Below are 12,887 nucleotides of genomic sequence, written 5' to 3'. Positions count from 1 at the left end.
GAAGTGTAACTAATGTGCTCGCGCTCCTACGCCCTGCCTCCATCAGGGTCTGAAACACCTCAGGGCATTGCGCATTCCATGTGGAGTGATTCGACCTGTGGAAAACCATGACATGTGCGTTGTAAAGGCATGGAGGCAATTTGGATATTTGCCTACTTCATTTTGTTACTCTCACTACTGTATGAAATGGCTATCTATTAATAATTGCTAACATTGCATTTGTACATTTGCCATGATGTGTGTATAGAGAACATACCTATTAAAAAACGGCTGGTTATGCGCTTTCCCAGGAGAAAATACAGCACCAAGCAGTTTACAAACCCCAGGAGACATGTTGAACAGGAGCAATCTGGTGATGGGGTCGAGCGAAAAAGAAGGCATACAATTCAGACATTATGTGGGAGATGCCCGCATTCTGGGCCTTCTTTGTGGCTCCTCTGTCCTCCATCTTCGCTGTATTATAATTCCGTTCTTCTTCGTCGCCTGGCGCCCAGCCTACATCTGTGCCTTCCTCCTTGCCTCCCCCACTGGCCTGTGCATGTCCTTCCTGCTCCTCGCGTCTTTGCCACCCTATGCCTGCTCCAACACCCACCACGACTAGTTTGGGGTCTGGTTCGGTGGACAGTCGGCTTGATTACAATCTATTCTTTTTTTTTCTTTTTCGCCTTTTCTGCCCCCATTGGGCCCATTGCCATTGGGGCGGCGTCCCATTACCACACAGTACAGCCCACCTTGACTGCCCTTGTTATGCCTTCATTGTATGCCCCCCTGGAATGATTACCAAATTCTAAGGTCAACAATGTACACAGCACCTTAGATCCTGGCTCCCAACACAGGGTGAAAAGTGGCGTGCTTTTGGTCCTGTGTAAATGTTTCTAGTTAATTAACACGATCAAATGCCTCCTTGTAGCTGAACATCTTGTGCTTTTTTAATGAAGGATTACATTGGTGGGCCAGGTTTTGCATTGTCCACAAGGCTTTCTGGGGCCTGGGTCCAAAATATCTTCAGCTATCCCTCCGCAAATACCTTCCCTCTCAAGCTCTTCACTCCTCTACCTCTAACTCCCTCAAGGCCAGTTGTTTTTCAAAGAAACAAGCTGGGGGTAGATCTCTGTCTTCGGCTGGGGCCTCCCTCTGGAACAGCCTACCTGCCACTCTAAAACCTGAGGAGAACCATCTCTGGTTCAGGAAGCACCTCTTTGCTTCTGCCTTCACTTACCCTCTACCCTGCTGATCTGCTCTCTCTTGGCACTGTGCACCTGGCCACCCTATGTCCTCTCGGCCCAGGTAACTGCTCACTGTGCCACCCTCCTGCACTGTCCCCTGGTGACCCCTTTCACTAGTGACTGTATCTCACCCTTTTCTTCTTTTTCTGCACTTATCAGACTTTCCCCAGTTCTGCTGCAGTAAACACAGCACTTGCAACTTGATGGCTGCACTACCACTATTTATTGCCTCCATTATCTGTTTATTTTATTATTATTTATCTGTTCTCCGGTGCTCCGCTGCCCCGTACTTTCCACTCTCCCACTTCCATGCACTTTTCCCCTTTCCCCTTCCCATGCACTTGCGCATTCTCAATGTCACCGGGCCCAGTAAGATCACTGTTATGTTTCTCCGCTGATCCCCTCCTTTGCCTTGCTCTGAAACACTTGTGTCTGAGTGTGATACAAATAAAATATTTCATATCATATGCGACACAGTACATCCAAAACGATTAACAACACACGTTAGCGATGCCATAATACTTTCTGAAAGCATGAACAGGCTTGCTGTGCCAACATAGGACAGTATCCCCACATAAAAACACTCACGGTGGCTTTGCCCATAATGCCAGAAATCATTTCATAGCACCATAAGAAACCAGGCCCACATTGGCACTGCTATAAAAAAGGGCAATCCCAACCACCCCCTCTTTCCCCCAAGGACAATCACATTGGTTTTGCCTTTAATGCCCACCTTAATGAGATACCACTGTAAGAAAAGATGCTTGTGCTGGCTGTATCAAGATAGGCAGTACCCCCACATCTGAACACCCATGAAACAGTTACCAATCATCCCATGACACTGCAAAAAACATGCAAATGATGGTGATGTGTACTGCTTCTCTACCCCTTCCCCTGGTGGCAACCACCAATCTTCTCTGATGACGTGTCTTTTTTTCCCCTAGTGGCTGTCCTACCTGAACTGACTCACTTATAGTGCAATCATTCTCATGTGCTCATACACATAACATCTAGATAGGATTGGGAATATTAGCATGTGTCACACTGAGATGGAATTCTTAACTTTAGCCTGTGTCGCATCTAGATAGAAATGTGAATAGTAGCATACGCCACACTTACAAGCCGATTCATGGAATTAATGTGCGCCGAAAATCTTTGCGCAAGTGTGCGAAAGCATGCGAATCAGAGCGCAAGTGCGAAAGTCGCAGAACAAGCGTGTGAAAGCCGCGCACATCCATTCATGGAAGTCTGTGCGCGTGTAAATCCTGGGATGTGTGCTAAAATCCTGCGTGGTGCATGCGGGCGTACACATCATCAAAGGGCGTGTGCTACGCACACAGCGAAAGCGCACATAGCACGGCGCACACAACAAAAGTGGGCAGAACACGAGGCGTAACACGAGGAATGGGGAACAATGCTTGAAAATGTGGGCGTTACGGGGGAAGTACAGGAGATAAAGGCGCGGAACGCCCACACGCGCGCTTACAACATGTATTCATGGAATCGAACAGGGGAAACGCGTGCGCCAAAAAAGACGCGCTAATCTGGAAACACGTACGCCGGCAGGAAGCAGGCGTACGCAGCCCTGCGCAGCATAAAAGTGCGCGCAAACAACAAACAACCTCAGACGCTACGATGAACATACCGTTCCTCGCAGCAGTGGTCGTGGGACACCGCAGGAGGATAGTCAGGCCCAGAATTTTTTCACCCAGGACCAGCCTTTTGGGATGCCTGATGACCAGGTGTATGGGAGGTACACGTTTCCACCTCATATAATACTCGACCTGGTGAGTGAGTGGGAGGATGACCTCACATCACCCACCCTGTGCTCCCAAGCACTGAGCCCCTTGGAAAAGGTGGTCAATCTACTGCACTTTTTGGCCACTGTTTCATCTCAGCGGACAAGTGCCATAGTGGGGGGGGGGTGTCACAGGCCACGAAGTCACGCTGCCTACACCAGGTGTTGGCCATCATGACTGCATGCTCCTCAGTCCGCAGGCACATATACCTGCCCAGAACACCTGCAGAAAGGCAGGCTGCCATCCGGGATTTTTATGGGGTGGCACACTTCCCCAAATTGCTAGGTGCCATTGATTGCACTCATGTGGCTCTACGTCCTCCCAGGGCCAATGAGCACATCTATAGAAAACGCAAGCACTGGCATTCCATCAACGTGCAGGTAGTATGTGATGCCAAGGGAGTCATCACCTCAGTACATGCGAACTATCCAGGGTCCACCCATGATAGTTTCATTTACAGAATGTCACCCCTAAACAGGGACAAAGAAGCTGGGCTGCATGGTGATACATGGCTGCTTGGTGAGTATAAATGCCTCTGCACATGCATGCATGTCAGATACTGAGTAATGTCACAACCTCACTAATGATACCCATCATCACCTCCCTAAGGGACACTGCCTACCCTCTGAGCACCCACATGATGACGCCAATTCGGAACCCCACCACACCACCCGAGGTAAAATACAACACAGCCCATATTGCAACCCGGGACATAGTGGAGTTGTTAGGCGGAAACCTGTGCAGTTCCCTCTGGGACCACTGCAAAAGATTTAGGACTACAGGTGTTTGGCGGTGAACCCACTTGGTAGCAGTCTGTACCACACAGATTCACTTGGTAGCTGTGGCGGAGCAGTCAGACTTCCCTCAAGAAGAGTTGAGCAGTATGTGGAGTATACAAAATAGGGCAATTCTTCACAGCAAGACAAGCAAACCCGCAACGAGGCTTAGTGTAAAGATATTAAGGTATTTATTTATAGCGAAACATCTATCAAAAACACTATGGCACTTTCACGGCAAACAAATCAAACACAATTACTCTACGAAGAAGAAACGATCAATCCCCCTAGCAATATTTTGACAAGTCTAGGTTCTACCGGCACCACTTATTTACAGACAGAGGTGTATAACTCAACCTAGATGGCACTCTAATATTAGTTAGGGCAGGAGAGAAAAAAAGATAGGCTGGTTACGAAATCAACACAGTTCAATACTTCACGGGTAAAATGCACGGCAAAAAGGCAAGAACCACAATAGATCATAAAGTTCAGAGGCCAGGCCCACTCGGAGAGAGGCAAGGCGATATGTCCCAAAAAGTCTCTAGTGGAGATGCATTCAAGTCTTTGTAGCAAATTGTTATCGGCAGATTGAACCAGTTCAGAACAATAATTGAGAAAAGCTTGGGGCGACTCAAGGGAAAGGAGAGGATTAAGACACCTCACTGGAACCGATCGAGAGGGAAGCCAGGCGGACACGGTACCTTGTTGTGGAGGGCAGCTCCGGCGGGGGCAGTTGTTCCTGGTGGTGGATGCACGTCGGGTTTTGCCAAGAGTAGAGATGTTCTCGTCGTCGAAGAAAAGTGAAGTCCGGTGCACCACTAGGGAAGAGACCAGCCGCGGAGTGCTCCATCACAAGGCACCACCTTTTGGTTGCGGTACAGGGGTAGTGGCTATCCGGTTGCCGAGGTACTCTGCACAGGCAATTCGACCACTGCGTCCTGAGGCGAATAAAAAGCAAAGGGAACTGGTTGTTCCCACCAGTCAGGGGAAGAGACTCTCCGGCCGGGAGATCTCCTCTGTCGTCGGGAAGTGGTGAGTCGGCTCAGCAGGGCTCCACCGGAGGTGTTGTCGTTGCAGGTCGGCTCAGCGTTACCCTCGTCGGATTCTTAGGTCAGTGGCGACTTCTGAAGATCCAGTCCCAAAAGCCCTGCTTTTATGCAGAAAACCCCCATTCTTTCAGCCTAGCTGTCAATCAACACATGGTAAGTGGTGAGCGGGGAGGCTCACCACTTGGGCCAATCACTCCAGAGTGCGACCGGAGTTGGCAAGGCAACTCGGTCCAGGGTGCCTAAACCCCCTCCCACACCCCTGTGGTAACCCAGACAGAATGGCACCACTTTGGAGGGTCTCTGTTCAGAGCCCGCCAAAAGTGGAGGTAAGGGCTCAACCTTTGGTTTAGGAGTCACAGAGACGAACACAGACGCCATTTTTAAAAACCGAGTTCTGGCAGAAAATACCATCCTATAAACTTATTTACGATAAGTAGACCGGTGGTACGTTAGAGATTAACGAGGAAAAGTATCAATCTCCAACAATGGGACGAATCCCATAGGGTTAGGTTCGGTGTCGAACATAACAAGCAGTTTCCACTGCCACCAGCCAAAACTCGACGAGGGGGGACGGGACAGTGCCCCCTCGAGTAACAGATCCAGGAGTAATCGAATTACCCCTACTAGTACGCCCACAATAAGATGGTTTGTACTAGTTCTGTTAGTAAATTTAGGTCTAGTAAAGCCAATGATGACTTTACATGCCCGGGGAGACAGTAGTCAGTCCCCGGGTATGGAGTCTATGGTGGGGGTCCGCTAGGACGCCCCAGTGCTACGGCACATAGGGTGCGGTGTAACACACATAGAAAAACATATGAGACCCTATGGAGTAAAAGACCCCATAGCCCATAGAACACATTGACATTCAAAGGAATTACACACATGCATGTCCAAGAGTGGGAGAAAAAGAGTCTCACTCTTGGCAGGATGGAAAAAAACAAAATCCCGAAATCCAGCAAAGCTACTGGGGGACTCACTAGGTTAGGAAATTCAGCCTAAACAGAGAATTCTCCCTAACAGGAGTGCACATTCGGAGTGCTCAAGACACGCTTTCGCTCCATTGTCCGCTCTGGTGGGCAGCTGCTATACGCACCCCCAGTAGTGTGCAGGATCATAGTGGCAGCATGTGTCCTGCAGCTTTGTTGCGGCTGCGCGTCGCTTTTTGGATGCCTACAAGGTCCAGAATGACCTGTGCAATCCATGGTGTGGCCCATGGCATGCCATTGGGTGCGTTCGCGGTGTCATGACGTGCCGCGGGGGCATGATGATGTCACAACGTCGCGTTAGGGACGTGTTTGACCCGCGATTTTTTTCGCGAGAAAGTGAACCCAGCTAGTGACCAGAAAGCAGTGAAATCACGTATGGCAGAAAATAGAAATACCCACAAGTGAGTGAGGGAATGCCCCATTTTGGCTTTCTTGTGATGGGGGGTGTCCACATTCCAAGCAGTATAGAGATTTAATGCTATTGTATGGGATTTATGTCTTCACAGACTGTGACCCATATAAGGATAGTGAAGTTTGATGCTAACCTGCACACAAGAGAAGTTCCCTGTGGAACATTGGATATGGGACAGAGAGATGTTTTAGCCATACTACTTCTTTATCCTGCATTGTGATAGGTAAGACTAACTAATATTTTTTAAACGGCCAATTTTTTTGGGTAGTGAATAGGAATGGGATTTTTAGAAATGTCCCTGATGTTTTTTGTGCTACTTTTAACACACTGTAGAGAAGAGAAGAATAGGAAACGCAAGAAATCCTGAAGAAATTGGGAATCTGCGGAAAATAACAGAACAGGCCCACGGTTAATTAGTGGGAAGAGAGGTATGTAATTATAGACATACTATTTCTTCTGCCTTTTTAGGGATAAGGGTGTATTTTATGTAAATGAAGATTGATACTTGGCTATCAGATACTAATAGGGTGTCCATTCCTTTGTTTAACAGGGTTCTCCCCTAAAGAAGATTTTTTTAACACAGAACAAGACAATTTTCCCCTGAAGAATGTCCTACATTATTGTATATCAAGGACAGAAACTTGTACAAGTCGGGTTGTTGGTATTGCACCTATAAGAAATAGGCCATGAGTGGTGTGGCATAGGAATCTGAGTGTGATATGCACACACAGTGTATGATCCGAAGGAAGTTATCACAACAGTACTCACTTACAGTGTATTCTACTTGTGTGGTTTTAACATAATGTATATGTTTTATGTACTATGATCATTTTTTATGATGAAATATATTGAATCTTAATAAAAAATGTGTGATTTCGAATTTCCACTTTTTGATGTGGGAAGAGTGTTTGGTGACACCTGTTTGAATTCCGGACTTTCTTTTTGTAGATAAAAGTGTATGCTCACAGAGCAAGAAGTCTGTTTATCCCTACCTGTGACTCAGAACCGTTTTGAGAATAGAGTGCAACTGTGATGCAACATGGATGCATGTGACACTGACATGTAGAAGGCTGAATGGCAGTTTTGTGACATGGATCTCGATCTCCTCACTGAGACAGTTGATGGAGATGTACACATGCATGTAAGTGCGGTGGCCTGTGTGCATGTGTTGTGCACTCCCCGTGTTTCATGTGACATCAGGCTCACCTTCGGCTGCTCGTGCTGTTGTTTGTGTATGGATGGAGCTGCCTGGTGAAATATTGCTGTTGAATTGCTCATGTGTGTAAGTTGAAATGAAATGTGTGTTGGGGAGTGTGATGCCATGTCTGAAGTTTGACACTGACACTCATGTACAACTGTCATGTGTGTATCAGTCCATTGTCCAGTGCCCTGATGCCTGTGTTCTATCTCTCCCTGTCTGCAGCGTCAACTGATGAAGAGGGCGGAGAGGGTGCTGTGGAGCAAAGCAGCAGGGATTGCACCACCAGCCGGAGATGCAAGGCCCGGGTCCCCTCCCAGGTTGCCATCTTGTCAGGGAGTGAGGATTGTGCCGCGTCCCAGGCCGCAGCTGCCGAGGGTAGGTCCAAGAGGCGGAGGTTGGAGGTGGACTCCTCGGCAGCAGAAGGGGCAGCGGAGACCCCACAGGGTCTGACCGAGGAAGATGGCACGGATTCATCCAGGTTGGTGGGGGGGTTGGTGGAGTAGGAGGCCATGGAAGGGACAAACATGGGGTCTGGAGGTGGGGATTCCACTGGTGCTAGTGGTGCAGTGCAGGGGCAGGGACAGGAGGCAGAACAGGCCGCCGCGGAGGTGCCTGTGTGTAATCCTGTCCCCGATCCTGTCACTGCATCATCCCGCACCAGCAGGGATGCCTAAGTCCAGACCCGTTTTCAGGAAGGGGATCCGCTTACAACAACTGGCCTTCCTCTCCCTGCGGATGTGGCTATCCGGGACCGGGTTGAGCCTGTCCTGAGTGGGATGGCGTTGCGTCAACGGGGCATACGAGGTGACCTGCATTGTTTTCGTGAAGACACTGCACGTCATCTCGATTGCCTCATTGACCGCGTTGACCTACTGGGACTGGTCACCAGGGCTGGATTCCTCCGTATGCTGGACCTTGTTCCGACCCCCTCCTCACCTGAACACCTTACGCGCCAGTCGTCCTCCATGCCGTCTTCCCACCCATGTATGATCTGGGTACCCTGTGGAGCTGCCTCTGACCCAGCAGCCAGGCTGGTGGTCGACACATCCCTGCCACAGTCGGGAGTCGGACGTCCAGCAGGGGTGGCCACCACAACAACTGCACCCCAGCCAGTGGAGGACGTTTAGGCAGCAAGAGCAGGGGCACAGGCACAGCAGCAGCAACACGGTGGAATCCATGATGGTTCGGGGCCATCGACATCGGAGGGGCAGGCATCGGCCAGAGGGCAGGAGGACCCAGGATTACAAGTGTCTTCCATGTGGCAGCGGTTGGGCCATGCCATAGATGTGGAGCGGTGGCGGGCGGAAGAGGCACGGCTCACAATGGTCAGGGCAGAGAACTCCATGCGGAGGGCACTGAGGCGGGCCGAGTGCCTCGAGGCAATTGGCAGGGAGTTGGAGGTCAACACGTCATCGTCCCTGCGAACCCTCAGGGCCATGGAAGAGGACCGCCTCCAGGACATCGAGCAGGAATTCGATGATGCACTGGCCCAGAAAATCGGGAAGTGAGTCGTTGGACTAGCCCGCCGCCATTGTATATAGTTTGTAGTTTTAGGTTTCCTTTATCTTTTTCATTAATTTGGGGCGCTTGGACTATGCCCCGCCTTTTTGTATATAGTTCTTTATTAGGTCGTTTTTTTGCTAGGTTTCATTTCATTCGTTGGGCTTATGGACCCTGGATTACTTCTTTGTACATAGTTGAACAGTGGATTTATCTATTATTATTTTTCTCACCATGGATCAATGGATTTTACTGTTTCAGTTTCCTTTGGATTTGATTTGTTGGCCGGAGACTTTGGACACATTTTCATTTCGATTGATTTGGATTCAGACTTCATGATTTTCTGTTTGTGTTTTGGACTTGCTGCATTTCATCTTTTTTTATACATTTATTTCATGTTTTCATTTTATTACATTATTTTTCTGTACAATACATTTTGTTTTATTACTTTGATGTGTGAAATTCTCTCATTGGTTTCATGCTTGTCACGGTGTAGGTTTTCACAATAACCAGCACCCATTGTGGGTTTGTGACAGACATGTGTTGATGTACATTCTTGCCATTTGGGTTGTATCATGTAATGGCCATTTCAATGTGGGGTGGATGGGATACTTGGTTGGGTCATTGCACCGGGTTGGCGTGCTGTGGGATTTGGGAGGCCATGAGGCACATGATTGTGGATCATGATGACATGTTGGGGGGACATGAGTCCGGCCCTGAGCCTCACTGCTGGGTGGGTGTGGGATCAGGGGGACATTAGTCGGGGCCTGCTGGCAGGTGCCTGTCAATGCTGGGTGGGTGGGGGTGCTGGGGGACATGAGTCCGTCCCTGAGCCTCACTGCTGGGTGGGTGGAGGTCCAGGGGGACATGAGTCAGGGCCTGCTGGCAGGTGCCCGTCAATGCTGGGTTGGTGTGGGTCGAGGGGGACATGAGTCGGGGCCTGCTGGCAGGTGCCCATCACTGCTGGGTGGGTGGAGGTGCTGGGGACATGAGTTGGTGATCACTAATGCAAGGTGACATGTGGGCTGGCTGGGGGGCATGCCCATGGTGGATGGGCTGTGTGTGGAACATGACCAGGGGTGCAGGGTAGTCCCCTGTGGTGTGGGTTGCCTGCAGGGGCCGTGGAGGGGGTAGAGGGCACACCTGGGAGGATCCACACTGTCAATTCACATGTGGGACTCCCCGCGCACCCCACTGGATACACGTACCCCGCTCTGACAGCGAAATCACGTGTGGAATTCCACCCCAGTAATACACGTACCCCGCTCGCACAGGGCCAATCGCGTGCAAAACTCCCTGCGAACCCCAGTAATACACGTACCCCGCTCGCACAGGGTCAATCTCGTGCGAAACTCCCCGTGAACCCCAGTAATACACGTACCCCACTCACAAAGGGCCAATCACATGTGAAACTCCCCGCAAACCCCAGTAATACACGTACCCCGCTCGCACAGGGCCAATCGTGTGTGAAACTCCCCGTGAACCCCAGTAATACACGTACCCCGCTCGCAGAGGGCCAATCGTGTGCGAAACTCCCCGCGAACCCCAGTAATACACGTACCCCGCTCGCACAGGGCCAATCGCGTGCGAAACTCCCTGCGAACCCAAGTAATTCACGTACCCCGCTCGCACAGGGCCAATCGCGTGCAAAACTCCCCACAAACCCCAGTAATACACGTACCCCACTCGCACAGGGTCAAACACGTGTGAAACTCCCCACGAACCCAGTAATACACATACCCCGCTGGCACAGGGCCAATCGCATGCAAAACTCCCCGTGAACCCCAGTAATACATGTACCCCGCTCGCACAGGGCCAATCGCGAGCGAAACTCCCCGCGAACCCCAGAAATACACGTAGCCCTCTCGCACAGGGCCAATCGCGTGCAAAACTCCCCACGAACCCCAGTAATAAACGTACCCCGCTCGCACACGACCAACCGCGTGTGAAACTCCTTGCAAACCCCAGTAATACACGTACCCCGCTCGCACAGGCCCAATCGCGTGTGAAACTCCCCACGCAGAGGTGTACATGTATTCGGAGGGGTGCGCAGGGAGTTTTAGAGGCGTTTTCGTGGTTGGGGGGCTGTATGCTGGTCCACTGGCCTGTGCGCCATGTACGGGATTTGTGCGCTGTGCATGGCACACGGGGAGCGGTTGGGGGCGTAACTGGCACTGCTGCAGGGTTGCTGCACCACTCTGTGCCACGGCTGGTTTTGGATGTTGAAATCCATGAATACGCTGCGCACGGAAATGGATTTTGGCGCACGCGGCTGGCACAGACTGTCCCACGCGCACACTGTGCACCAGGCACGTGTGCCACTTGTGCGCTGAATTCTATGAATTACCCCGTTAGATGGGATGCTTAACTTAGCCTGCGTCACACCTAGATAGGATTATGAATGTTAGCATGTGCCACACTAAGATGGAATAGTGATATTATAGCAAGCATCACACCTAGACATAATTGCAAGGACAGCAATGCCAATTAACCATTCCACTAACAATTTCACCCCTCTGCATACACCTCTCACACTCTAACCAAACACAACCACAAGCCTACAACACATCAATCCGCACAAACTTCACTAAACTGCAACAACAAACCAAACCACACATAGGGCCTCATAACGAGAATAGAGGTAATGAAAAAAGGAAGGAGCAATGGTAATGCCAGCATCGTTAACGGGTCCAGGGCATTACAACCTGACAACCTGCCAATACCGGCACTGCCCGTACCGTGCCCCCTCGTACTGGCATGGGCACATACATGCACCCCTTCGGGGAGTAAATACTGGCATGCCGGTAATGGGAGGACATCGCAACCCATGCGGGCAAGCAAATACCGGCATCCCAAAGACAGTAATCAGGGCCTTCACGATGGCGGCCATACAGGCATCGTGGACCACCCGTAAACAGCAATCAGCAATCAAGTCAACTGCCACAGGTGAACACAATCACCACAGGTGGACTCAATGGTGCTTGGCCCAGTATAATAGGAGTACACCCCTTCCTACACCAAAGTGCTACCACTAGCTGTTGCAATCATGGCACTGGAGGACATGCTTATACTGCTACAACTACAGCAACAACAGCAACTACAACAACTACAGCAGCAACAACAGGCAGCACAGAGGAGACGCAGGAGGAGAAGGAGGGTGAGACAGGCCCAGGAATTACCACCAGTGCATCCAGTAGTACCTTGTAGGCAGCCACCAATCCCTCGCATCAGACCCAGGCCATTCAATCTAACCCCTGACCAGATCCACACCCTGTACTGGTTGGACCGGGACACCATCACCACCATAGTGGACATGATCGGCAACAACATTGCAAGCCTTGCTAGAAATACGCACTGCAATCCCCCCACTACTAAAGGTGGTGTCTGTGCTGCACTTCCTGGCCACAGGCACCTACCAGCACACAGTGGGCCAGCTGCATGGCATTTCACAACCACTATTTTCACGCATGCTCAACCAAGTGCTGGATGCCCTCCCTCTTGAAGCACGCTAGCACCCACATATTCCTACCACAGACTGCCCAGGAGATAGCCGACACCAAAGTAGGTTTCCATGCACAGGCAGGCATGCCCAATTGTGTTGGTGCCCTGGACTGCACCCATGTAGAATTGGTAGTCCCCCATGCCGTAGAGGTGGTGTACCGCAATCGCAAGATAAACCACTCCATCAATGTGCAGATGGTATGTGACTCCAGCAAGATTATCACATATTGCTGCGCCCGATTTCCCGGATCAACACATGATTCCATGGTGCTGCGTAACTCCACGCTACCCCGTCACATGGAGCAACATGCTGGACCACGTGCCTGGCTGCTTAGTGAGTTGCCTGACTGTCACATGGCAGTGCATTGGGGTAGTGATGTGTTGGGATGCATACTCCACCTGGTTGGGAATGGGGGGGATGCATACTCCACCTGTTT

This window comes from Ambystoma mexicanum, chromosome 9, assembly GCF_040938575.1.
Source record: "Ambystoma mexicanum isolate Mex_15411 chromosome 9, UKY_AmexF1_1, whole genome shotgun sequence".
Taxonomy (NCBI): Eukaryota; Metazoa; Chordata; class Amphibia; order Caudata; family Ambystomatidae; genus Ambystoma; species Ambystoma mexicanum.
This window is presented reverse-complemented; position numbering follows the sequence as displayed.